The sequence below is a fragment of the Sitophilus oryzae genome, unplaced genomic scaffold (genome assembly GCF_002938485.1).
Source record: "Sitophilus oryzae breed Bouriz unplaced genomic scaffold, Soryzae_2.0 scaffold_1059_pilon_pilon, whole genome shotgun sequence".
Lineage (NCBI taxonomy): Eukaryota > Metazoa > Arthropoda > Insecta > Coleoptera > Curculionidae > Sitophilus > Sitophilus oryzae.
In genome coordinates this window covers 1,919,247-1,947,123 of record NW_022145681.1, presented here as the reverse complement: position 1 = coordinate 1,947,123, position 27,877 = coordinate 1,919,247, and the positions used below count along the sequence as shown (strand labels likewise).

Genomic DNA, 27,877 nt, shown 5'->3' with positions numbered 1-27,877 from the left:
CCAGACACACAAATCTATTTCCAAAAAAAATATCTATTAATCTACTCTAGAATTTTAAACTACATCATTTAAAAATTATTTTTACTCAAAATAAAAAGAAATTACAACTTCCTGAAGGCCAACTGGCAGTAAGCCAAAATTATCATCGAGCGTCATGCCCCAGCCGTCTTTGACGCCGTTTTTTTAATCGTATGGTATTTGTTGCATCTTTTGTATTTTCTTATAGCAAGCTATATTGTGTCCGAAATTAGGATGGGTAAAGGCTACGTTTAAAGTCTAGTTTTCAGACTTTTTTAGTTCACATTTGAACCGCCTATTTAAAAATAAACATATTTTTTAAATTCAAAACATTCATTTTTAAGACACTCTTCTAGTACGGTTTAAAAACAAACTAAGTTTTTATGTGCATTTGAAGAGTAATGATCCTTAAACAGCCTAAAATTTAGAGATATTAAAGATTGTTGTTTAAACCTCTTAAAATTTACTACATAAAATATTAAAAAACAGCAGTCGTGACAAAGACAAAGTTACCTAAAGAACTCAAACTTAAAAAAAATCCTCACTTAAATTTTGAGTTTTTTGTTAAAATATTAAATACAATTGCAATTTCAAATACATTAAGTTTTAATGTATAAAAATTCTGTTTCAATTTTTATTACTATTTTTATTGTGAGATACTTACGCTAATCCTTTTTGGGTATAATTACTTCTAATTCACTTACCTGTAACAAAAAGAAATAAATATATTTTTGTACAGGATACGATTATGAATACATTATTTTATATCTTAATAAATTTAGATGAATTTCAAATGTGGAATTGTTTAATACCATTTATTTAATTTTAAACAACAAATTAATATTTGATACACGTTTTTTTAATTGCCTATATGATTTTACGGTTGAAATGAAATATAAGAATATTAAACTCCTGGCACAAAATTCCGCCACGTAAGTTTGATGTTTCATAACTTTTTAATTTGTAATCCAATTTTTATGATTATGGTATTAGTTTGTAGATAAATTTATTGGCATTATTTTTTATTATTTTAATGGCTTATATATTCCTGTTAGGTGGGCTTATACAGGGGTAAATTAAAACTTTGTTTTTTGCAATAAATTCAAAAGACCCTGTGGAAAAAATTGGATGGACATTTTAGTCAAAAAAATCACTTTTCTGTAATCTTAGATGTATTCATAACATTTAATTTTCTGAATTATCCTATTATCTCAATTATTTTACGAGCTGCAGATTTTTAAATAAAGTAATGATATTTTTACAATCTTGAATTTGTTGAAAATGCAGCTATCAATACCCACCGTTATATGAGGATGTCCTCCAAGAAATTGTCATTTGCTCCTTTCATTAGAAATCAGTTTATAGAAATTTTAAAACAATTTCCGATGCACGTCATCAACTTTGAGTGACAAGCGATGGCGACAGCGCTGCCAGATTATGATGGATTTATGAAATGAATCTTAATTTACAAGTGACAAACAATATATTTAGTATATAATTTTTTTAAGGCAGCAGCTACTCGCTACAAATTGAAATAAGTAGAAATAACTAGAAAGTGGTATAATGTGCTTACCAATCAATCTTACTTCTCTGACTGCTTTCAAGGGTAATAAAGGACCTTTATTGTCACGTTCGTGCTCAAAATCAGGGAAGCTACAAGCGCTTTGCTTTGACTGTTTAAAAACTTCTGCATATTTTCAATCCACAATTTAAAAAATGCACTAAAAGATCTCGAAAGCTCTCGAGTAAAAGATCTCGAGTTAGCTCTTAAAAGAACTGTTCGTGCTTAGAAGTACAATTTAAGAGAAAAAAAAAACTATGAAAAACGGCAAAAAACGAGAATTACTCCCAAAAATTTAACAACACTATATTATACAAAATAATGACTGACACTAGGATAATTGTCAAATAATACACGACAACATTGCTAAACATGGCGCAATGTGACCAACAAGGCAATAATAAAAATCGGTTTAAACTAATTTTTCCAGCCTAGTCTAAATAAAATATCTGTTACAATCATTGGCTCTATAAAGTATAATGAAGAGCTGCTTGGTATTTTAAATTAGGCAACAAATTTAAACATTTTTGCTAAAATTTCATTTACTCAGGTTTAGAGGCTTTAGTGTCAATTTCGATGTGATTGATGACGTGCATCGGAAAATATTTTAAGATTTCTATATACTGATGCATGATTATCATGACATTAGCCAGGCCCCATGTTGCGCGGGGTAACGAGTTAGAACTACGAGTAGTTAACAAGTACCTGGATGAGGTAGAACTACAAATATTGGAATGGCCTCCTTGTAGTCCCAAACTTAATCTAATCGAACATTTATGCGTTAAAAGAGCTGTTCTTCGTCGTCCTATTCCACCACAAACTTTACAAGAGCTATAAATAGCATTAACGGAGATTTCTCAGTTAATAGCCTTAGCTCTTGTGAAGGGTTTTCGTGATCTATAGCTTGATATTCATCAAGCTATCGATCAAAAAACAATAAATACCCTTATTCATTCGATAGGACGAAGACCTCGAACTTACAAAATAAAAAGTTGAAACGAAACATCAAACTTAGACTGGCGGATTTTTGTGCCGGGGACTATATTTATAATGAATAAAAAACTATATTTTTGACAACGCCATACTGTACCATATAATACTTCATAATATAATAATAATTAAAATAATTTAATATTAATTATAGCTTTCAATATTAATAAAATACTCTAAAATTTAGTTCCTGTACATTAACGGGCTTTCATAATGCATGTTTTTTTTCTATAATAATGGATATATTGCTGTTAACGTTATTAATTTTGAATACATTCCATTTGTTGTAATCTAATATAAATTTGAATTTTTTGCGCGATTTAACTAGTTTCGGTTGGTAGTAGTGCACTGTGAAGTTAGATTAGGATAATTAGGTCATGTGTCAAGTTATATTTTTTTCAGATAAAAAAACGAGATTTGATATATGTTAGTATATAATATAAATTTGAATTGTGTGTAATTGGCTTTTTAATTGTTTTCGATCACTTCCTGTTTCATCGGATATTACTACTAACTTTATATTTTTAAATGGCACCCTCAATATTTTTTACTTCATGTATTAGAAAATTACATTCCGAATAGAATGACATATTATACGTTAATTTTGACATTTTCAATTAAAAAAAAATAACATTTTAAATTTGAATTTAAAGTGCCATGGCCATAAATGTAACGACAATTTGACTCAAAATACCAAGTGTGTGGTACGAAATTACTCGTAAAAATCCTTTTTTTAAATATGCTAAGGAGCATTTGAAAAAAATGAGTTATGTTTAAAAATAATATCGTCAATCAATCCGTGATTTATGTCATCTCCTAACGTACCAAAACTCGATTATTTATCTGAAAAAATAAAAAAGTTATAGGGGCGTGCCCTCTTGAGAAACACCCAGTATATTGGTATTATTTATTTAACGGTTGGTCATCGCTACACTTTTAAATTTATTTAAACACAAAAACCTAAAAAATATTGCTGAATAAAAAATATATAAATTTACTCATGCATTATATTTAATGCAATGTGTTTTATTCTATGCTACGTCCATATCGCTTAATATTAAAATAGAAATCTTTTAAAAAGACAATCAAATTTAGACAGTTAAACGAAATAAGGTTTGTTTAAACATAAATATGTCCAAATTGACATTATGCACCCTTTTTTCAATAGCAACTGTTAAAATTGCCTTATATCTATCAAAAATAAATTGATAAAATAGTACTTTAACCGCAAGGCTACATTAAATGATACTTTAACAGCCAGGATAGGTTAAAAACTTTATTTCTTCTCGCACGTTTTTTAGTTGCTTCCATTTTTGAAAATGTATTCCTTTTCATAAGTTATTCGGGATTTAAATGGAAGTAGTTTGGATATGGCGTTTGTCGACTCAGCCTGAATATCTGTTGGTAATTTACTTATTTCGTTTTGAGCCATTTCTGGCTCCAATTCAATCAGCCATCGACACGAAAGAGAATTAAAAAATATTGACTCAAAACTGACAACTAAAGGGTGAGCTTTATTTATTTGTCAAATTACATAGAAACCAACACCAACCCTGCACAATATTGTTTCTACTCGTAATAAATTCCTTGAAATAATAATTTCTGAATATTTTTTAAAACGTAACCTGCTATGGAAAAAAATATTGTTTTACACACGACTATAAAATTGCATTATCGTCTCCCGAAATGAATTCACTGGCGATTTCATCGCTCATGAATTAATCTTTTCGGTCCACGATAAAATACCATTTTATCGTCTTGTATAAAAAATAACTATTAATAATTGATCAAAATTAAAATACGATACGCCGTCTTTCTATCGCTTATAAGCGGTATTCTTGATGGTAATTACAAATCTTGGACGGAGTCAATTTTCTATTCTATCGTCGCATTAAATATTCATCGCGTGGGAATATTGCCGACAGAAAAACTTGGGGATATCCCCATTCGCACTTGTACCAATATATAAAGTGATAAAATCTGATAGAATGACAAAACGAGCGGGCTGTCCCGAATGAATATGAAAATAAAATACTTTTGGGGTTCGATTCTTTTTCTCTATCGCATATAATATTATGGTGGTAGTATCTAACAGTCCTAAATGAGGGTCAGATCCAAATACAGAAATAACAAAAATGGTAATAGGGCAGAAGAATACCAAATTATTTATCTTAAAAAATATGTAAACAAGATACAAAAAATTGCTTAAAGATTTCCAAACTTCAAATACGAAATATTATAATTATAGTGTATTTCGTTAGATTCCTAATTATGGACAAAATATTGTTAGATTTTTATTTGGTTCAAAAAAAGCAAACTAAAACACTAATTTACTACAAATACACTAAAAGACACTATTTTTGCACTGGACGCGCGTTTCGCTAACCATGTTAACATCATCAGCAGCTGATTAAAACTAAACTAATATCTATAAATTGAACGCTAGAAACAGTCGATTATTGGGTAAAATACACGAGATACTGCAAAAAGGTAAAGTTATATGGAATGGATCTTCTAATCATCTTTTTACACACAAAAACTAAATGGTATCCCATACTTGGTTACTTTCCTGTAAGTTTTTTTATGACACGTAAACATTTAAAAAGTGTCGCCTTGTGAGACAAATATCAGTCAACAAAGTAAAGTCAACAAAATAAAAATGAAAATTAATATAACAATTGTCAATCACACAATTGCAACAGTATTTTTTCCGGATTTAAACAGTCTTCTCTGTGGCAGTTTTTCTCATAAAGCAGGCAACAATAAATCCGAAAATACGATATACGAGGTATAAAACTACCGGTAATTGCAGCCTGATGAAAAACCAAATGAAAAATATCGCAAACGGTGATTATACACCGTCAATAGCTTTTGATTGAGAGTGCTATAGAAATTATTAGTTACCGAATGACTTTTTAGTCAATATCTTCGTTAAGGCATGCAACTTGGCAAAAATGGTAAATCGCTTATTTTTTAGATTTATGTATAGATAAAAATATGACTATTTTAATGAATTTTAATTAACTAGCTCAGAGTTAGTTAAAACTTCAGTATTATACAACTCGAAAAAAATGCACAATCACCTGCCACCAAGAAATATAGAGCGGATTGTTAAATTCTCGGGCCTTTTCGATAATCTGACGGATATTCAAAATTTGTTCACGTGTTCCTCGACCTCTTGTGAATCCTGCTTGCTCTGGAGGGATATGTGGTTGAACATACCGTTTTAACCTTTCGTTAATGATATGAAGAAGAATCTTACTGGCATGTGAAATTAGCGCAATGGTCCGAAAGTTGTCGCGTTTGGCTGGAGATCCCTTTTTGTGGATGGTTATTATGGAACAATCGGTCCAATCTGATGGCCATTGGTGAGTATGCCATATCATATTACATAACTTGTGCAAGATGTCCACACCAAAATCTCCCGAGGCTTGGAGCATTTCGGCCGTGATGTGATCTGGTCCCGGGGCTTTATGATGTTTTAGGTTTTTTATTGTTGCTTCAATTTCCGATCTCAGTATGTCTGGTTCTTCATTAACAACATTTGTACAATTAGAAAATTATTAACAGAAATCCTTTAATTACATTTTAATTATAGTTAGATTTATACTAATTACATTTTAAAAAATACGATTTCATACATTTCTCATGGTTGAAATTAAAAAAATTGAATAAAAATAAAAAGAACTCCATGTTCTTATTTTTAGTTTTCTCATCATCGTCGTCTGGTCGTTGTGGAATTTAAAATTCTTCTTCATTTTCATCTTCAACGACATTTGTCTCCAAGTCTTCTAGGATTTCGGGGTCAAATGTACCATCTTTAATGACATCACTCTGATAGGGTGAAGCATTGAGACAAGCTTGCCCATTAAACTGGCCACAAGCTAAAGAGCACGGCAACCCTGATTTCCTGCATCCACATCGCGAACCACAACCATTCTTGCAGTTGCAGAATATTTTGTTCAGCAAATTTTCTGGAGCTGCAAGTAGAATAGTAGTGACAGGTTCCAGGAATCCATTACGCATTATCCAAACCCAGTCCTGGGGTTCTATAAATTATGCCCTAACCAAGTCTGAACACGATTGAAACGTTGGTAAGCTGCTGCACTTGTTGGTGGAAGATTTGATAATTGCACAGGTTTATTCAGTTTGCTTGTAACCAAACTGAATAAAATAACCTAACCTAACCAAACTAACTATAATTAAAATGTAAGTATTTCTGTTGATAATTTTCTAATTGTACAAAGAGTAAGTGTTATTAAATGAAGATCGATATTTAATTTATAAAAAAAATATTATATTCAATGTGATCTTTTATGAAAAAAATTAAATTATTTATAATAATATATTTTTTAATAATTAACGGACTTTATACGACGTGTTTTTGACCGAGACTACAGGTTGAACTTGAATGATACCGTACATAATGAAAGACTGCGCGCTCACCGCCCTCTATCTCAAAAACGGTTTGAGGTACAAAAAAATTTTTGAAACAAAAGTTGTAGATAATTTTATCCTCTACAATATTTAGAATAAATACAAATAGTGTAAATGTGAAAGGGGACGAGATATTTGCAAAAAATTCGCAAAAAATAGATTTTTGACCTTTGACCTCAGTTATCTACAAGTCGCGCATACGCTATCATATGTAGATTTTGAGACATGTTTTATGATGTTAAAATAAAGGTTTATACAGCCGGTTATCTTGAAATCCGAGATTCCTACCCATGATACAAAGAATACAAGGTATGATATTGCGCAGGTTGGTCACTACGTCACAGGTGATAAACGGCACCATTGGTCGGCAAGCTCTGCGCGCCAATTTCAAATTGTCAAACAGATTGTGTCATCTGTGAAATTTGATTGTGTCAAAATGTGAAAATAATTTTTCAAATGTCAAGCTCGATGTCAAAACATAACTTGTGGGGTTATGTCCTAATTCTTCCCTATTTTAGGTCTTTTTTTATTAGTGGCAATTGAACAACATGGCTATTTTTTTGTATGGCGTATGACATCACAGGTGGTATGCGCAAACTTAACGAAATTGGAGCCGCTATCGATCATACCTTGTTTTCTTTGTACCATGATTCCTACCCTATTTCGACTAAGATGACTGGACTATTATTTTAAACAATAAGGACTGACAATGTAATTTGTATATTTGTTTTGTATTCTCTGTTGTTTGTTTACTTTACCTTTGTCTACAATTTGTAAAAAATCTTGACAATAAAGGCATTTATTTAAAGGCCAAAGTGACATTTCCCGCAAATTTTGAAGTATAATTAGTGGAAAAGTTAAAAGTTTGTTAACTTTTTCTACTAATTGAAAATGACTACCACTAATTTTGACGTTCTGAATGCTTACGTTGAAATTAAAGGAACAAACTTCTACGCTAATTGAAATCACTAATTTATTCCATTAACTTCGACGTTCTCAATGAAGCTTAGCTAAGTACAGACCCATTACAATAAATACCTATGTAGTTTTAATTTCAAGAAATTTCTTGTATTTTTAATTTTTTTTTTTAAAGGGTAAAAAAATATGTTTTTATTTATTTATTATTATCTTTAAAACTACCAAAATACAGATTGTTAACTGGACTGTTACTTATTGGGGAACAGAATGGCAACACTGCTTACATTCCAAATGAGTAGTACCCTTGATTATGTATAAATAGATGTACAATGAGGGCTTAGTACAAGCCCGTCTTCTAGGTGGCGCCTTGCCCGTTCTGAATTTTTGTATTCCCCTACGATTTTCTTTGAGGGGAATCCGTTAAACCCGCCCATCGTTCAAAAATGGAAGGGCGCGAGGTCACATCTATTGGGCCACTTATTAGCACGTTTCACCCATGTTTTACGAAAATAGCTTTATCCTTGTTTGTTTCAACTGTGACAAGAAAAAAGGAAAAAAAGTTATATTCGCTTCTAAATTCGGCAGTTTTGTTGATCTTTCTCGACTTGTAATTTCGTTTCGTTTAGGTTATGTCTTATAAAAATAAATATTTATAAGCTTTTGAATTGAAATATACCTTAATGCATATCTGAGTAATTAAAAAATTCAGTTTTTTCGTCCCTCGCGAAGAAACATAAACAGTATTTGTGAAATTTGGATTAGAAACTATTATTTTATTAGTTTATTTTGTTGTGTTTAAGTGTTGTGTATTTGTACCTACTGGATAATATTTTCCAACATATTTAATTAAGCAAAAAGCATCTGTTTTACAGGTAAGTAAATACTGTTCATATTTATTTCTAAATTCATATAAATTTGTTTTAAATCACTCTTGGGAAAAATGTTATAGAGTCTGAGATAAGTTTAATAATAAACATTTGATAGATTGATAGATAGATTAAACGATAATGCCCAGTTTGCTTAAAAGTTTAAAAAAATACTGATTTTATGCTATAAATTGTTTCATTTCTCACTTTGCTTTTTTGGAATTGTCAGATATATTGTGTATTTTATAATTTTTCCGAGAATTTTTCTTAATAACTTGATAACGTAAAATATTTTTTATCTACAGTCAACCCTGTGTTTAGATAAAGCTTCATATCAGATTTCCTATTTTATATTTTCACTCAAATCATATTTTTTGTAAAATATGCTTGCAAAAGTAGCGTAAATTTGACAGGGAGGTATTTTTATAGATATACAGGATGATTCAAATATATATTTACTTTTAAAGTTATTAGTTATGAGCAAAGGTTATGAGTTTGTGAAAAGAAAGGCTATATTTTGTATTTTTGCTTGGTGGATTTGTTATTAAATTGTCATTCCAAAAAATACCATAATTCGTAGTCGTATAGAGTTCATTTTGACCAAAGAATATATTTTGACCCTTTTTGGATTGAATTTTATTGTTTATATAATAAAATATATATTTAAAGCCCTCTCTTTCTAAGTTAAGTTAAAAATAGGTAATATCGACGTTTTTTACTGGAACTAATTTAAGTTAATAATTAATAATTATATAATTCATATAATAATATTAAAATAGACTAAATTGTTTATTATATACAGGATGAGTCAAAACTAGATATTATATTTTTCTTTGCTATTTCAAATGAAACACTGTATTTTATATCATAAATCAACAAAGCTTTTATGCAACTTTTGTTTTATTAAGATCTATATCCCAAATTAATAGTTATTAAATTGTTTTCAATTGTCTCTTTGCGAATAAACATGATTTGTTTTACGCAATTTTTATTAGTAGGTTTGTCGTCAAAAGTGATGTATCTATTTATCAGCGACAAAAATTAAGAATTAGATGTCTAAAATAATTTCCTAATTATTTTTTTACTTGGCATCAGTAAATATGATTTATTTTATCGATGCAGCTGAAAATAATTATCTATTCTAAAAGAGGACATTGCTGTATAAACATCGATTATGGATTTAAAAATTATTTTTCAAAACAAAGTTGGACAAAATTTTTGGAGAAAAAATTGGACTTCTGTTCGAAATAATTGAGAAAAACCCAACATCTAGTTTTGACGCCCCCAGTATATATCGTGCATTATAGTTGATTATACTGCAATTTATTATACACACGTAGTTTTGTTTGGTGAAAATGAAACTTTCTAAAAGTATTCCCAATTAAAACATATTAAGAATTTCCTACATTATAATTTTGAAAGACGTTTGAGTGGGCAGACAATTTGGTCTAAAATAATCATATGTCTAAAAAAATTAGTCTAAAATAATCAAAAACCACTTAACACATATAACTCGCTTTTAAAAAATCTAAAAGAAATAAGTTTGTTTATTATATTCATATTTTATTAAATTATTATAGGTGTGACTGCTAAGTGGTCGTACTCGCCACTTTAACCAAGCATTGGTGGGACCTTCAGAGATCATAATGCGAATTTCTTCATACCATGTAAATCTATATACATGTATTAATAAATGCGTTTGCTTTATTAAATTTTTTTTCTTATACGGTATGAGCGAAAAAAAACGGCGTCTATTTGTTTACGTACAAATGACATCGATATTCATTTCCAAACCACCTCTGAGGCCGTTTTTTTTTATCGTATGGTATATATTTACATATCCCTTATCCTTTAATTCCGATTTATTTCTAATAATTATAAAAATAAGATACCTGATTAATTCTTCCGAAATATTATAAAATGAGATATCACGAAAGAAATAAAGTTAATTATCTCGTTTGTTTTGGGAATTCCAAAAAAATAAAAAAAAGGGTATAGAGAATCTTTAGAGACACAGTTCAAATGTTATTTTTGAGTATACTGGTTGCTTCAAAAAATGTGGCGGATACATGTTTTTTAATGCAAAACTCCATTTTTATTTTATTTTCGATTCTGCCTAAAATTCTATAACTTTTTTTTATAAATAACGTTAGTAAGTATTTACAATTTAAAAAAAAAGTAAAATTTTATTCCTATGTTACTTAACTGTCAGTTGTTTCCGAAGTTGGACTACACAAATTTGGTAGGAGTGTTTTACAGAGATGAAAAAAAAATATATTTATATGTAAAAATACTTGCAGTTAGATGCTACACTGTGTTCAAACATTTTTTTTGGCTGATCCGATATATATATTATTATTTTTTCTAGTGATTTTACAAAACCTTTCAACATTTGTTAAGAAAGTATATTAAGTACACCTATACTCAACAGCTTGCAATCTGTTCTGAATTTTATCCTTCTTTTAATTCATTTACATTATAACAAGTTGCCATATGACAAAACAAAAATTATTTATTATTAAACATTAAGTAAAGTGATTTATTTAGTTATATGACATTCTTAATAGAAGTTGAAGGATTTTGTAAAATCTATCAGAAAGAATTATAATATATCGGGTGTTTTTCAAAAGTAGCTTGATTGATGTATTCAATTAGTTTCGGTCATTTCTTGTTTCACCGGAAATGACTACAACTTTTGGTTTTTAAATGGTACCGTCGGTATTTTTTTACTTTATTTTGCAGAATATGGCATTCTCAATAGAATAATTCAATGTCAACTTTTGACTCTTTTACTTAAAAAATAGTATTTTAAAGTTCAATCTAGTAGAGTGCCATGATAATAAACAACATGTAACCGGTCGTAAAGATAACGACAGTTTGACTCGACATACGGAGTGTGTGGTACCAAATTATTTACCAAAATTAGGTACCAAAATTTATTAGGTATCAAAAAATGCTTTTCCAAATATGCTAATGAGCCACTCTCGTTTCATTAAAAAAAATTGAGTTATGATTAAAATACGAAATGGGCATATTTCAACTGACCAGGAAAAGACACAAAAAATATTAGACGACCAAATCAATTTTTCCAAAGCTCCTTGATTAATCCTTGATTAAAAAATAATGGTTTTAACACAGCCATGACACTAGATTGAATTTTAAAATGCTATTTTTGATTTAATTGAAAATGTCAAAAGTTGACATATGATTGTTGATGTCAAAAGTTGTCATTCTATTCAGAATGTCATTTTCTATCAAATAAAGTACCGTATGATCGAATAAAAACGGCGTCAGCAATGGCTATGAAATGAAAAGCGCTGTCATTTTATATGTAAATTTATATGAGAAATGTCATCGATGTTCATTTCATAGCCATCGCTGACGCCGTTTTTATTCGATCTTACGGTATAAAAAATACCGAGGGTACCATTTAAAAATCAAATGTATACATTTCCGGTGAAACAGGAAGTGACCGAAACTAACTGAATACGAATCAATCTCGATTTATGTCATATACCTACTAACATTCCCAATTTAGTTTTTTTCTCGGAATCTGAAAAAATAAAAAAGTTATAGAGGTGAACCACTTTAAAAAAAAACACTCAGTATAGGCTGTGTCATTGAAAGAGTCTGCAGATATTTTTTTAATTTTAAATACGTAGAATTAACCATTAATATATGTTGAACACCCTGTAGCATCTGCCTTAAATATCTACATAGTATCTAATATTTTTTCTTCATCAACAAATTGAAATATTAGAAAACTAGTTTTAGGTTACACCATTATACAAGGATTATACATAAAAAAGTAATAATTTTACGCAGGATCTAAAATAAAATAGGATGTTACATTTAAAAAAACATTATGTTAAATCCGTCATACTTTTTTACAAAGTTACAGAGGTAGGTAGGTATAGTTTCATATATTTTTTAATTATCCATCTAGAAATAAAATATATACATATATACCTAATATAATAATTTAGTATTTAACAAGGGGCCATGAAAATCAAAATAAATATAAATCCATATCCAAAAATAAAAAATGTAAATAACGCTTTGAGGTAAAAATTCGGTTCAAAGCAGATAAGATATTTTATTCTTTACCGAGAATTAAATTCGAAGAATTCCTAGTCCCTACTTCTTTGCCAAATTCAATAGTGTCCGCCCCTTTTTACGTTTTAATTTCTGCCACCAGTTGGCAGCATCGACTTATACAGGCACATTGACTAACTATTAATATATAAACAAGGGTAGTACTAAGCTAAGCTGCCGACTCGTTCCGTCGCGTCGTCTCTCGATGAGCGGGCCGAGGTTGCCATATTTCAACCATAAAGCTCTTACCGCGAGTAATAAACAAATTAACAACCTGTATATTTAATAATATATCTTAGGATTGTGCAAAGTAATCAAAAAGAGAGCCAAGATTTGTCATTAAACAAAATTCCTATTTATAACCTTTTTTCCTATTTATAACCTTTTTTATAGGAGCTACAGATGCCCGACATACTATTGCCGGACCCTGTATATTAGAAATACGAGAATATACATATAAGTATATATACATATGAGTATACATACAAAAAATTTTGCTTTTCAACGTTAACATTTATTTTACCTCGTACGCAAAACACATAATATCAATATTCCAGATTCAAATGATAATCCAATTAATAGAGAGAAAAAAATAGGAATAACACACACACACACATCGACAGTCCAACATCAATAAAAAAGAAACGTTGCTCGACTTTGAGATATATTAGATTATTTTTCCTGTCGCACGCTCTTCCGGAAGCTTCCTACAAAAATAATAAAAAGAATAACGAGTAAAAGGTTCTTGTACAAAAAAAAAGAAACAGAATAATGACTAAAAAATATGGAACGTAACTATGGATGTAATACATGTATGCACGTAACTTTCAATGGATTTTCTGTTTATATAACGTGCTTAGTGATTATATTCCAAGTTATTAGCGTCCAGTTGGCTGTGAAATGACGATCGGTGACATTTCCCATATAAATTTACCTATAAAATGACAGCGAGTTTCATTTCATAGCCAACGCTGACGCCGTTTTTATTGAATCATACGGTATTAGCACAGCCAGCCGACTTCACCTGCAATGTACCATGCTTTCCAGCGGCGGATCTAGGATTCGGGAAAGGGGGGAGCTAGAGACAAAGGAAGATACTTTGAGACACTTTGAGAAAGACACACTGTTTCTCCAAGTAGAAACTCTGGAGTCGTTTCTGACAAAATAAATTAATAACAACGTATTACACGGCTGAACATAATAGGGGGTGCTTGAAGCCCCCAGTGGATCCGTCACTGATGCGTTCCTTATTACGCCTGTTTTCGTACACATCACAGAGAGTCATAACACTTAGTTTCACAGTATCGATAGTTCCTATAAACGGAGCTTCTATAGAGCGTAGCCTACGTCCCCAATCTCACTATTCATTGATGCGATTCGTTAATGCGGCGTTTCGGCGAAATGTCAACGTTCAAGGAACTATTTCTCTGGAGGAACTAGAATTAGGGAACTAGTTCCTACCAAGACACTAGAATTCCCATCTCTAGGCTGTCTAATAAATAGACTATGGTATTAACCCATGAAAACATAAAGGGGATAAGCATGCATAATCAGTAGGAAGAAGCAACGCACAATAGAACGCAATGCAATGGAGAAAAATAAAAATTGTAAATTCAGTTAGCAACGAAAGCCGAAAAGTAAAGGGGCAACAAAATAATGAGATTTTTAAATGTCCGGAGTGCGAAAGAGAGACAGCGAGTATCGGGCTTTGCCGCCGCAGAAAAGCTCATGAAAGAAAACGCCTTGCGTAACCATCTTCTGATGCGTGTCAAATACTCGTCAGCAAGTAATGGCAGTCAATAAGTAAGTAAGTAAGTAAGTAAGGTATTAACTCCACTCTCTTGCGATATTTTCTGTAGTGTACATTACTTTGACTATCTCTGCTGCCTTAAGAAAAACAATATTATTGATCATTAAAAGATGAAATTTTTTATATTCTATTCGACAGTTTTATTATTCAGACGACAAGATAGCAAATTCGATATTATAACAGGTAACAGAATATATTATAATATTTGCTCACGATAATACACCAAAGCATTAGGTGTTACACCAAAGGTGAGCTAATTATAAAAAATGGCCACAACTCTATATTAATATTAAAATAATAAATAATATTAAAATAATAAATAAATAATTAATATTAAAATAAAATATTAAATATATGAAGTAGAGGTTTCAGCAGTTTTGTTACACTAAAAATATTTAAAAATTCATATGGATTAAAGAATTACAATATGGAATAACTAATATTCTTACGGACGAAACATTTTACTTCCATAACGATTTTCCTATTTTAATAATCGCATTTTTTTATAAAATAAAAATATTAAAGAAACCTTTTTAGCTTTATGAGATAAAATCGGACCGTAAAGAAAACCAGCACGTTATCCTAAATGAACACATAAGTCATGTTTTTTTTAGGATTAGATTTTTTCCCTCTACTCTCTAATACACCCTCCCATAAAGCTCCCACAAAAAAAAGACCAAAAGGAATGAAGGCCATAACACAGGCTTAAATAGTGGTAGAATTCGGAAAGAGAAAACAACGTCAAACGGCAACATTAAAACTTAAAACCTCATATACCGGGTGCGTCTCAAAAGTGGCTCACCCCTTTACCTTTTTTTATTTTATCAGATAAAAAAAAACGAGATTTGGTATGTTAATAGATGAAATAAATTAGGATTGATTGGGGAATTTTTTTTGTGTCACTGTTTCACCGGAAATGACCAGGAACAATTTTTGATTCTTAAATGGCACCAACGGTATTGTTTTACTTTATTTGATAAAAATGACACTCTGAATAGGAAGCTGTTAGTAAGAAGTTTCAATTCAAATATGAGCACATAGTGCATACACTATTTTTTTTAGTTTCTAGTTAAAAACAGTATGCTTTGTTCAATTAATATATCAAAATTAGAACAACGAGAACAAAGAAAATATCCAGCACAATATAATACTAAATTATTTGTAAAATGGTAAGGGAAAACTATTACGTTTTTTTTATCGCAACCAGTCTAGCAAATATTTGTACTTATTTAAGACTCACCCTATACACTATACATGCTCTGTGTCGAAATATTAATTAGAGATATACAAGAAGACAAATATTATTTCGATTTTAATAACAAAATAAACCTCAAAATAAAGTTTATAGCTGTTGAAAATGGACAACTTAAAAGAAACGCATATTTATAATGAAACGTTTATTTTAATGTAACTCAATGTTAAATAATATCTAAGAGTAGTCTAGTAAAATCTGGAAATAAAATACAGCCTTTTTATCTAGCTTGATTGTCTAAATGGATTTTTAATGTTTTTTTTCTCCTTTTTTTGTTAGTTGCGAATTCAAATATAATAATTCAGTTTCTTTAAATACAAATAAATCTATGAATTGAATCCATAAAATAAAACAGTGTTTGTGTCAGTGTAATTGTACAAACTTGCATAGAGTCATTTACAATAAAGCTGAAAAATAGCCGTGAAATAGCAATAAACGTCGACCTAATGAGAAAAGAGAAATATTGCGAATGACAATGCTAAAACATCGAATAAACCGACACTGTTAGCTCTTGGAACTTAAAATTTACAGATGCCGTCGGAAATAGATAACTTAAAAGCCACTCATATTAAGGAAATTCCATGGTAAAGTTGGTGAACGTTAAACGATATATAAGTGTTGTATCCTGGCCATATTTGAAAACGTAATGCTGCCATTTATTTAGTTTTAATGAATTATATTTTCCGCTATAAAGGTTTATTTTCAACACAGAAATTAAAATATTAAATGTGTTTATTGCTACTTACATATAATATCTAAAAAATAAAATCTGAGGAAATTTGTTATAAAAAAGTCTAAATTTAATTTTGCAATTTAATTTTTTTGCCTGATTTTTTAGGGTTCTACTTTAGGTTACTAAGACTTCGCTGTCCGTCCGTCCGTCCGTCCGTCTGTCACAAAAGTCTATCTTATGAACCGTTATAGCTAGACAGTTGACATTTTTACAGATAATGTATCTATGTTGCCGCTATAAGAACAAACACTAAAAACAGAATTAAATAAATGTTTATAAATAAAAATGTACTTTCACTATCATCGTTTTTTTTTAATTTTTACATATTTTTACATATTTATTTTTACTTTTTACATATTTATTGTTGATTAATACAATTTTTAGTAATGTGTTTCTTCATTCTTTTTAAATTACTTATACGAGCATTCAAAATTTCAGCTAAATCGAAAAAAAAGTTTATAATAATATAGTGTCTAATGTTGTATAGATAATGAATGGTACGGAACTCTTCGTGCGCGAGTCCGACTCGCACTTAACCAATTTTTTCTTTATTGTATAGCTTTAACCCTATACCGGGTGCAACATTTATAACTTTTTTATTCTTTCAGATAAAAAACGAAATTTGTACGCTAGTATATGACATAAATTAGGATTGATTGACGTATTCAATTATTGTCTTTGGTCACTTCATGTTTCACCGGAAAAGACTACAACTTTTGATTTTGCAATGACTTCCTCGGTATTTTTTTACTATATTCGACAAAAAATGAGGGTCTGAATAGAATGACATAGGATCCCAAAATGACATTGGGACGCAACACGGTTTTCACTGACACCCTCGGTATTTTTTACTTTATTCGATAGAAAATGAGACTCTGAATAGAATGACATATCATATTATGTCAACTTTTGACATTTGAAATAACTAATTTAAAAACACTAATTTTTATTCAATGAGCCTTAGAAAAAGAGATTTGATCGTCTAACGTTTTTTGTGTCTTGTCCTGGCTGGTTAAAAGATGCCCAAATCGTATTTTGAATCATGTCTCAATTTCTTCAAATGGAACGAGGGTGGCTCATTAGCATATTTGGGAAAATAATTTTTTTACGAATAATTTGGTACCACAGTACCACACACTTGTTATTTGGAGTCAAATTATCGTTATTAACCGCATGTTAAAATTTCAAATAAACCATATATGAGTTGACATACTGATATGTGATTTTATTCAGAGTGTCATTTTCTATCGAATAAAGTAAAATAATACCGGGGGTGCCATTTAAAAATCAAAAGCTGAAATCATATTCGGTGAAACAGGAAGTAAACAAAAACAATTGAATACGTCAATCAATCCTAATTTATGTCATATATACTAGCATACTAAATCTGTTTTTTTATGTGAAAAAGTAAAAGAGATATAGGGGTTATGACTTTTGAGGCGCACCCAGTATATCTTCTGACTTATTCCCAGTTTAGCGGTTTCTGAAGATACTTACACTCATTCTGAACCAAACACCGAATACTTAAATATAGCAAAAAAAACTGACTTACAGGCTTTTTTTCCGTGGACCCCCCCCCCCCCGTGATCCTACATTTGAAAATATTCAATTCTGGTCTCTTTCAAGGTTTAACTTGTTTTAAACTGAGTGGTTTGTAACATAATACTGATAATACTGATCTCTATTACATTTTTTTTTCAGTCGAGTTGTGTCCAAAAATATTTGGAAAGCAATGATCCACTTTGTAAAAATGATACCTGACACAAAGGAATTGAGGAACACATTATACTCTAGCTTTAAATGCCAAAGAACGATAAAATCTGATAATATGACAAAACGATCACGTTATCCTGAGCGAATGTAAAAACAAATAGCCGTTTTTTCAGTGTTTGATTTATTTTCACTCTGGAACCTCCTTCCATAAAGCTGCCTGGAATAAAGCAGAGAAATATTGTGGCTGTTAAACAGCCCAAAACGACTGCTGATGAGAAAAGAGAAATAACACGAATGGCAAGGATAAAACATCGAATAAACCGACGTTACTTGCTCACGAATAAAACTAAAAGTTTATGGCTGTTGAGAATGGATAACTTAAAAGCAACCCATTTTAAGAAAATGTTATTTTAATGTAAGTGAATCTTAAATAACATCTGAGAGTGGTCTAGGAAAATCTGGAAATGTATTCCGTGTGGTACATCGGAACTCGGGACATAGGAAACCCCATATACATTTTGAAAAGATCAAGTATTATCTCCCCAGATGATTTTATGCAAAATTTGTATTATCCTTTTTTGAAGTGGCGTTAATGTTGTTCTGTCGTCTAGAATTTCGTTTTTCATATACCCCACAACCGAAGAATCATACTTCTTCAGCTTATGGTAAACTGCTGATGGACACATTCCATCCAGTTCGAAAGGACCCAGTCCAGGAAAGTTTTCTCGTTATAATTCGGTTTTAATATATTCTTTTGATGATAATAATGTTATTTAATAACGAATTTATACCTCACAACCGAAGAATCATATTTCTTCAGCTTATGGTAAACTGCTGATGGACACATTCCATCCAGTTCGAAAGGACCCAGTCCAGGAAAGTTTTCTCGTTATAATTCGGTTTCAATATATTCTTTTGAATATAATAATGTTATTTAGTAATGAATTTATACCCCACAACCGAAGAATCATACTTCTTCAGCCTATGGTAAACTGCTGATGGACACATTCCGTCCAGTTCGAAAGGACCAGTCCAGGAAAGTTTTCTCGTTATAATTCGGTTTTCATATATTCTTTTGATGATTATAATGTTATTTAATACTGAATGTATACCCTACAACCAAAGAATTATACTTCTTCAGCTTATGGTAAACTGCTGATGGACACATTCCATCCAGTTCGAAAGGACCCATTCCAGGAAAGTTTTCTCGTTATAATTCGGTTCTTATATATTCTTTTGAGGATAATAATGTCATTTAATAATGAATTTATACCCCACAACCAAAGAATCATACTTCTTCAGCTTATGGTAAACTGCTGATGGACACATTCCGAGACACATTCCATCCAGTTCGAAAGGACCCAGTCCAGGAAGGTTTTCTCGTTATAATTCGGTTTTAATATATTCATTTGATGATAATTTTATTATTTAATAATGAATTTAGACCCTACAACCGAAGAATCATACTTCTTCAGCTTATGGTAAACTGCTGATGGACACATTCCATCCAGTTCGAAAGGACCCAGCCCAGGAGAGGCCTTCTCGTTATAATTGGGTTTTAGTATATATTTTTGATGATAATAATGTTTTTTGATAATGAATTTATACCCCACAACCGAAGAATCATACTTCTTCAGCTTATGGTAAACTGCTAATGGACACATTCCATCCAGTTCGAAAGGACCCAGTCCAGGAACGCCTTCTCGTTATAATTGGGTTTTAGTATATATTTTTGATGATAATAATGTTATTTGATAATGAATTTATACCCCTCAACCGAAGAATCATACTTCTTCAGCTTATGGTAAACTGCTGGTGGACACTTTCCATCCAGTTCGAAAGAACCCAGTCTAGGAAAGTTTTCTCGTTATAATTCGGTTTGGTTTAGCCTAATGGACAAAAAAAAATGCTTAATGGGAAGACGCTTCGGGAAGAATATCTCTTCCACTCATCGGAAACAAAAAAAAAATTAAAAAAGTATTATTAAAAAAACTTATTAAAAACTTATTACTGTCGAAATACCCATAGGCCTTTTCTGAAGACATGTAATGCTCTTTAACAATATTTGAAATGATGAGTGTGTCAGGGTAGTGTGGTTAATAAAAATCTTTCATAAAGTCATTTACAATAAAATTGAAAAATATGGTTGGCTGTGAAATAAATGTCGACCTAATGAGGAAAGAGAAATATCGCGAATGGGCGATAATAAAACATCCAATAAACCGACATTGCTAGCTCTAGGACCTTAAAGTTTAAAGATGTCGTTGAAAATAGATAACTTAAAAGCAACTCATATTAACGAAATTACATGTTAAAGTAGGTAAACGTTAAATTATAACTAAGTGTTGCATCCTGGTGAAATTTGAAATTGTAATGCAGCAATTTACTTAGTTTTACTGATTAAATGAAATTTCCATCAAAAGATTTATTTTCAACATAGAACTGATAAAGATATCTCTTTACATTTAATGATTTTAAAAAATAGAGGTGCTAAGGTAGATTTTAACAATGCGAAATTATAATAAAAAGTGGATAGCCTCTAAATTATATATAATCTAAATAATAAATATATATATATATAATCTATTGATGCCATCCAATTTGTTACATATCCAATTTTAATTATCGTTAATTGGTAATGAGTAAGGGTTTTGTATCATATCAATTTCAGTTTATACCTTTTCAGTTCTCATGGTTTTAATTTATATTTGTAAATTTCACCATTCCTCTTTTATATTATATTCATTCAACAATTAATTCCATTATTATAATGGTCACATAATTAATTAATTATTATTTTATCTTTAAAAAAATGCAAAATGTATTATCGTGATATGAATGTATGCCTTACAGAAAATATAAACAAGTTAAAACGATATATTATATCGAGAATACATTTTGCATTTTTTTTTAAGATAACTAAATAAAAGGCTATGGAAAACATTAATAAATTTGCAAGTTAAATTATATTTTATATTATACGGACGGATCAAGAATGTTCTTATTACTTCAGAAGATGCCAACATTGCAGACATTTTAATAATTAGAATCTTATACATGATCATAGAATATATATTAAAACACTATTGGCAAATTATTCCAATATAATATACTACAAACAAAATTTATTCCAAACACGGAATTGGCCCCCTGGATATTATTCTAGATTTATTGAAGACGATTTTAATGATCCCCAAGTAGCAAAGTGATGTCTTTATCCCTTGGGTTTTGTCACGCGGATAGCATACATTGTCAAAGTGTCTAGCTATAACAAACAAGCCCAGAGCAATTGTCGTATTTATAAATTTATTTAAAAATATAAAATGTATTACTCTTCATAATTTAAAGACGAAGTAGTAATTAAAAATCTATAAAGGTAAGATACTATTATTAGGTATATTGTATTTTCTTATGTGTGTGCTGTGTGCTATATGTAGAAAAACGTAGTCAACATAAAAATCACTACTCTTGATCGAAAAAATGGTGTCCGCTTGGAAATTAATATCGATGCCATTCCTCCATAATTTTACATATAAAATGACAGCGATCTTTATTTCATAGCCATCGCTGACGTCGTTTTTTTTTCGTTCCTATTGTGTAATTACTTCTGTAATTAGGCAGAAAATTTATTATACAGGGTGGTCCGAACTGTATTCCGGAAACTTCGGCAGCATATTCTGTAGATAAAAATAAGTAAAAAAGTTCGTATAAATGTATGTCCTAAAACGCTTAGTTATGTAGATACAGGGTGTAGAAGTCTCATTTTTATTTCGATTTTTTCCAAATAATTTCTGAAGTAACGTCAATATTTAGATGAAAATTGGTGTCTGGGTGTTTTTTGACATAAGAAATTTGATTTTGATGTCAATATAACTCCTACTTGTAGGGGGCGCCACCTACATGTATTTCAACAGTTTTGATGAGTAATAACTTTTTGTCCGTACCTGTATAAAACTACTAGGTGAAAGAATATACATTTCCGTTATTTTCTACGTCAAAAATGCCTCTTGGTAAAAATCGTTACGAGCAACCGTTCTCAAGATATTTAGAATGAAAATAGTCGTGTCATGTCAATACTGACAAAAAATAAACATGTTAGAGTAGATAGTTATTTGATTCAAATTATAAATTTGGGAACATTTTATTTTTTTTAATTAATTATAAATTTTTCTTCGAAAAAATGATGATAAAACAGTTTCTGTTCAACTTTTGGCACAAAAATATTTCAAATTTATGATTTCAGTCTAACAACTATTTAGTCGACATGTTTAATTTATGCCAATGACGACAGGTATTGATAATTTCGATTCCAAATATTTCGAGTACACTCGTAGCGATTTTTACCAAGAGACCTTTTTTATGTAAAAAACGTCGTAAATGTATATTTTTTGACTCAATAGTTTTATACAGGTACGGACAAAAAGTTACTATTCTTCAAACCAATTAAAAAATATTTAGGTGGCGCCCGCTACAAGTAGGAGTCATATTGACATCAAAATCAAATTTCTCATGTCAAAAAACTTCCAGATACCAATTTTCATCCAAATATTGAAGTTACTTCAGAAATTATTTGGGAAAAATCGAAATAAAAATGAAACTTCTACACCCTGTATCTTCGAAACTAACCATTTTAAGACATACATTTATATGAACTTTTTTACTCATTTCTATCTGCAGAATATGCTGCCAAAGTTTCCGGAATACAGTTCGGACCACCCTGTATACACTCTACAACTAGTGGTTATTTTAAAAATGTATTGCAGATATTTCCATCCTGTAGTAATTCCTGCATAAATTTAGATTAGAAAGTTTGAAATATTAAATTTTAGAAACATATGAGCTCGTATGGCACGCAATGGCATTTTAGCTAGCATAATATTAAATAGTTGTAGTTAATATCGCTTATAACTACGGAAATAGCTCTGTTCTATCTGCTTTATTTCCGAACCAATAAACGTTTACTTACACAGGGTATTTCAAATTTCACCTCTAGTATTGCGATCTCGAAATCTATACAAGATGCGAGTTTTTCGGAGATATTCGAGAAAACCAGATTTTTTTTCGGCGTTGTGTATATCTGAAGAAAGTGGAAGCGAAAATATGGGCAGCTATTAATTTTTTAAACTCAGTGCCTTTCCACGGAGTTAAAGTTTCAACAATTACAGCAGCATCCTTACTCCCACTGGCCCTAAAGCTCATAGTATTTGAAAAACCCAATTCTTCTTTTGAATGCTCTTTTGGGCATTTACCCGTTAAGCTTGAACTCCCTTTGACTGTAACTACCTGTGTTGGTAACTATTGGTAACTCCAAAGGTTTACATCATTCAATATATCCGTATTTGAAGAAAGTGAAAGCTTGATATCTGCAGAACAAAGGCACGAACGATTTTAACAAATAATATACGTACAGTAGAAAAGTACCATTGCGATCAAAAAAAGTAGTACAAGAATTAGTAGTCCCAGATAGAACTCCTAGTCTATAAGGATATCAAGAAGTGGATATCGTCAACAATACAATTATGCCACTTAACTTTTTAGGCGTTATCATGAATTTGGTAATAATTGGTAGGTATACGTGGCGAAATAAAAGTATAAAAAATTTACCTACCTTTTAAAAATTGGCAATTTTTCAAGTTTTTTTTTAATTTTATTATAGACCAGTAGATTAAATTATATTTTGTTGTACTACTTTTTTTTATAGCAATGGTACATACCTTTGACAATGTTCAACATAATTTGGCTTTGGAATAAAATTTATAAAAACTTGTAAATATTTTGTTTTCGTATGACCTCTGCCTTGCTGAGCAGAAAACGACCAAATTTGGTTGATAAAAATGTATCGAAATACAAAGAATATATACGACCAAAAAATAATTCATGCATTTTTATATCAATTGGAATGTCTACTATTTATTCTTATCAGTACAAATTTTTTGGCTTATGTCTAACCAAACGGTTTTGTCTCGCTAGATTTATCTTCCGCCGCACTGTGCGCTCACCCGTTAAACGCAAAAATATCTGTCACTGTCTAAAACCTTAAGCGCAAACTTCAACTCGGTCCCTAGATGACGTGAAAAAACTGACAGTATAGGAAGATAGGAATCGAACTATCCTTATCTCTATAGTATCCTTGAGTCCATTGTACATTACATTAGTTTTTGCTAAATTAATTTGTGTTCATTCATCACACATTATCCTAATTTAGGCATCCATACTCGTATTCCCTATGGTTTTCGAGATGGTGAAAGTCGAATTTGAAGTACTTATTTTTTTTTATAAAATATGCAAACTTAATAACAATAAATAAAATAACAAATAAAATATAAATTAATCTTATCCAGCATTTATAAATGCAGCTTCGATAATAAAATAAAGTAAAGAAATAGTTATTTCTGATATAAGTGCTAAGTGGTATTTTATTTTGTGAGAAGGGAAGCTTGGGACACGACGCCGAAGGTGGAGTGTCCCATCCCTTCGAACAAAATAAAATCACTTTTAGCACACATATCACACACTATTTTTTCTACAAACAAGTTTATGCTCGTATATATCAAGGTATTATTACTTTTTACGTTAATGAATAATTCATAAAATGTCATTCTGAAATCAAATTAATTATGAAGTTTATGGTTGTGGGTAATCCTTATCGCTTCAGTGTTAAAAATAAATCACGTGACTTACTTTTAGCACCAGTGCTAAAAGTAAATTACTTTTACAATCAATGACATAATGTCACATTTTAGGCACCGACAGCATGCGTTAAAAATTACATTTTTACTGACGTTTGTAGAAAATATATCTTTTTGTTTTATTTTATTATCAATTTCAAATTTAACAACAGACAATATAAACTAAATTTCATTAAAACTATTTCATTTGAAATTAATTTAATATAATTCTGCTGTTTAATTATAGCGATAAAATTTGTCTGTGTTCTACTGGAAAATATCAGTGATTAATATATTTCTGCCCAAAAAGACTAATGGTCCTTCTTGGCTATATAAAATTTATCAATTTTCCAATATATTAGTATTCGTTTAGCGGAAAATATAAATGGAAAGAATATTTAAATTTTATGTATTTTGACCCACTTTGATGAATTTCCCTAGAACGGACTTATAGGGTATGTGATTAAGTTCATTAAGTCGATGCTGAGAGAATAATAATAGAGTGTAGAATTTTAACTGTAGATAAATAATTAAAAGTTTACTTCATAATAAACCTTTTGAACTTTATTTCCAGAATGGTTTTAAAAGTATTTTCTATAGCACTATTTAAATTTTTAAAGGGATATTTAAGTTAATTAGAATAAAATTAAAGTAGATGCTGAGTTCGAATATTGTTTCCCTTTAATAATTTTTTATTACTAATATGCAGTTTCATTTCGTATATTAAAAAACTTATAAAATATATTTTATTTATAGTAAGAGGTAAAAAATGATAATATTTTAGTGCTCGAATTTGCAAATTTTAAAAATAAATTACTAGCAATTAAAAGAAGTTGTTTCGAATATTCGGGCGCAATTTCGTATAGTTCATTTTGTGGGAAAATTTAAACATTTCGTTAGTAAATTAAACTGATAAGCATTTCAAAAATTTAATTAAAATAGCCGTTATAAATAACTGTAATGTTTAGATGTAAAACTGCCTCATTTTAATTTCACAGTTATAATAAATTTTCCTTAATTGATGTTAACCAAAATTTTGTATTGATATTTTAAAATGATTTTACATTAACATAATGGAAAAATTATATTGCTTAAATTTTAAATTTTTATTTAGTATAGGCTTGGTGCATTTCAGTTCATTTCAACAAATTTCGACCGCAGCGCTTCAACGGTAGAAATCAGAAATTATCAGTTTGTATTTTATGCTGCCGTCCCGGTTACAGTTCATGTTGATCGCATTAAAATAATATTGAAATCGTAAAAAGTATTTTAGTTTTTTGCTCATGGAGTTATTGAGACTATAAAATACTGAGATAAGAGGTTTGTGTGATGTAACGCTATTTCGGGTAGTAAAAAATAAATGAAAAAGAATTCGAACTAGGCGTCGTGTTGTGTTGTGACAATTTCAAATGTTAATAAAATTACCAAAAAAGTATTAACGCGTAAAGGAGAACGTAATTATGGCATTTTTGGGTGCAATAACATTAAATAGTTAAACCTTTGCCGGATATTCAACTCTCCCGAACTAACATTTTATAGCTTCATAGTTTCTGGCACCGATTTGATCAAAAGCAAAAACGGATTTAAGTTGTGTGACGAAACAAGTGAGTAATGAAAGTGCTCGTTACATAATCACAAAATTAAATGAATTAAATAGTATGAGAATATAAAATATAATTTGAGATATTACTGGTATATTTTTTTAATCGACTAGTAATTAAAAAATGTTTTATGAACATCTTCTAAAATTATAATTATGTATCTTTAGAAAATTTCGTTATAGCCAAAATAGCCCCAAATGTGACCCCACTAGCAAAAACGGTTAGTTTTTTTAGCTGGAATAATAAATTATAATACAAGTTAGACCTTCTGAAGATATCTAAATATTTACTTTTTTATTGTTATTTTTAGAATTTTCACAAATTATACTTCATAACATTTTTAGAATAGTTAATATATAATAAATTTTTCGTACATTCGCTATTTAAACGCCCGTGTATTTGTATATACTAGTTGTTTACGATATTCTTCGATGGTGGCAGCACCGGCGGAGAATGCACCAAGCATCTCTTTAGTAGTCTTATACAGAGAAGACCAGGCTACTAGTAACATAGTAAGTTGCCGGACGAATTTACGTTTACCCGTTTTGCGTTCGTACTCGAGATTCACTGCCGGCTAGTCGGCTGGTCAGGCAGTACGCAGTTGCAGTTGTGCTTGGACGGGTCGGTCATGACAGACTAGGAATACGACTCGAGGAGGGCCGAGTATTTATTATTTTCATTTTAAGTGTTTACCTTCACTTAAGGTAACATTTAAAATGAAAATACTTAAATATTTATTATTTGAGTGTGTTTACAAGCCAAAACTATAAATAAATAAATTCTCTAAACCCAAAAAAAACTCTATTATTAAAAATATTACTCTAAATAAAAAAAAGTCATAACAAGTGTTCAAAAAGACCATCTTCTTGTGCTAGACAGAAGCCTAGGCGGTCGTAAAATCCCCGTCTGACATTGGCTAACATATTAGGGCTAATAGTTTGGAAAGCCTCTCGTATTTTTACTTGAAGTTCATTCAGATTATTAGCCCTATTATGACCATACACTTTGGATTTTACATAACCCCACAAAAATTAGTCATTGGGAGAATGATCTGGTGATCTAGCGGGCCACAAAATAGTTCCATGTCCACTAATTAAATGGTTGGAAAAAGTATTGTTCAAATATTCGTGAACAATACGGGCATTGTGGGCAGGACAACCACCTCAGTAATTTGATTACTTGAAAACGTGGGATTTTGATCCGCGGTAGCACAAA

At 30.3% G+C, this 27,877-nt stretch overlaps 1 protein-coding gene and 1 long non-coding RNA gene across 2 annotated transcripts in view; one reads left to right on the top strand and one right to left on the bottom strand.

Annotated features, from left to right (window-relative positions):
* LOC115876632 (synaptotagmin-7) overlaps positions 1-27,877 on the bottom strand; it is a 656,049-nt gene that overhangs the window by 491,771 nt on the left and 136,401 nt on the right. The gene's annotated exons all lie outside the window — the stretch shown is intronic.
* On the top strand, positions 8,231-10,497 carry LOC115876640. Its single transcript, XR_004049175.1, has 2 exons — positions 8,231-8,796; positions 10,371-10,497. It is a non-coding gene; the product is annotated as an uncharacterized LOC115876640 (long non-coding RNA).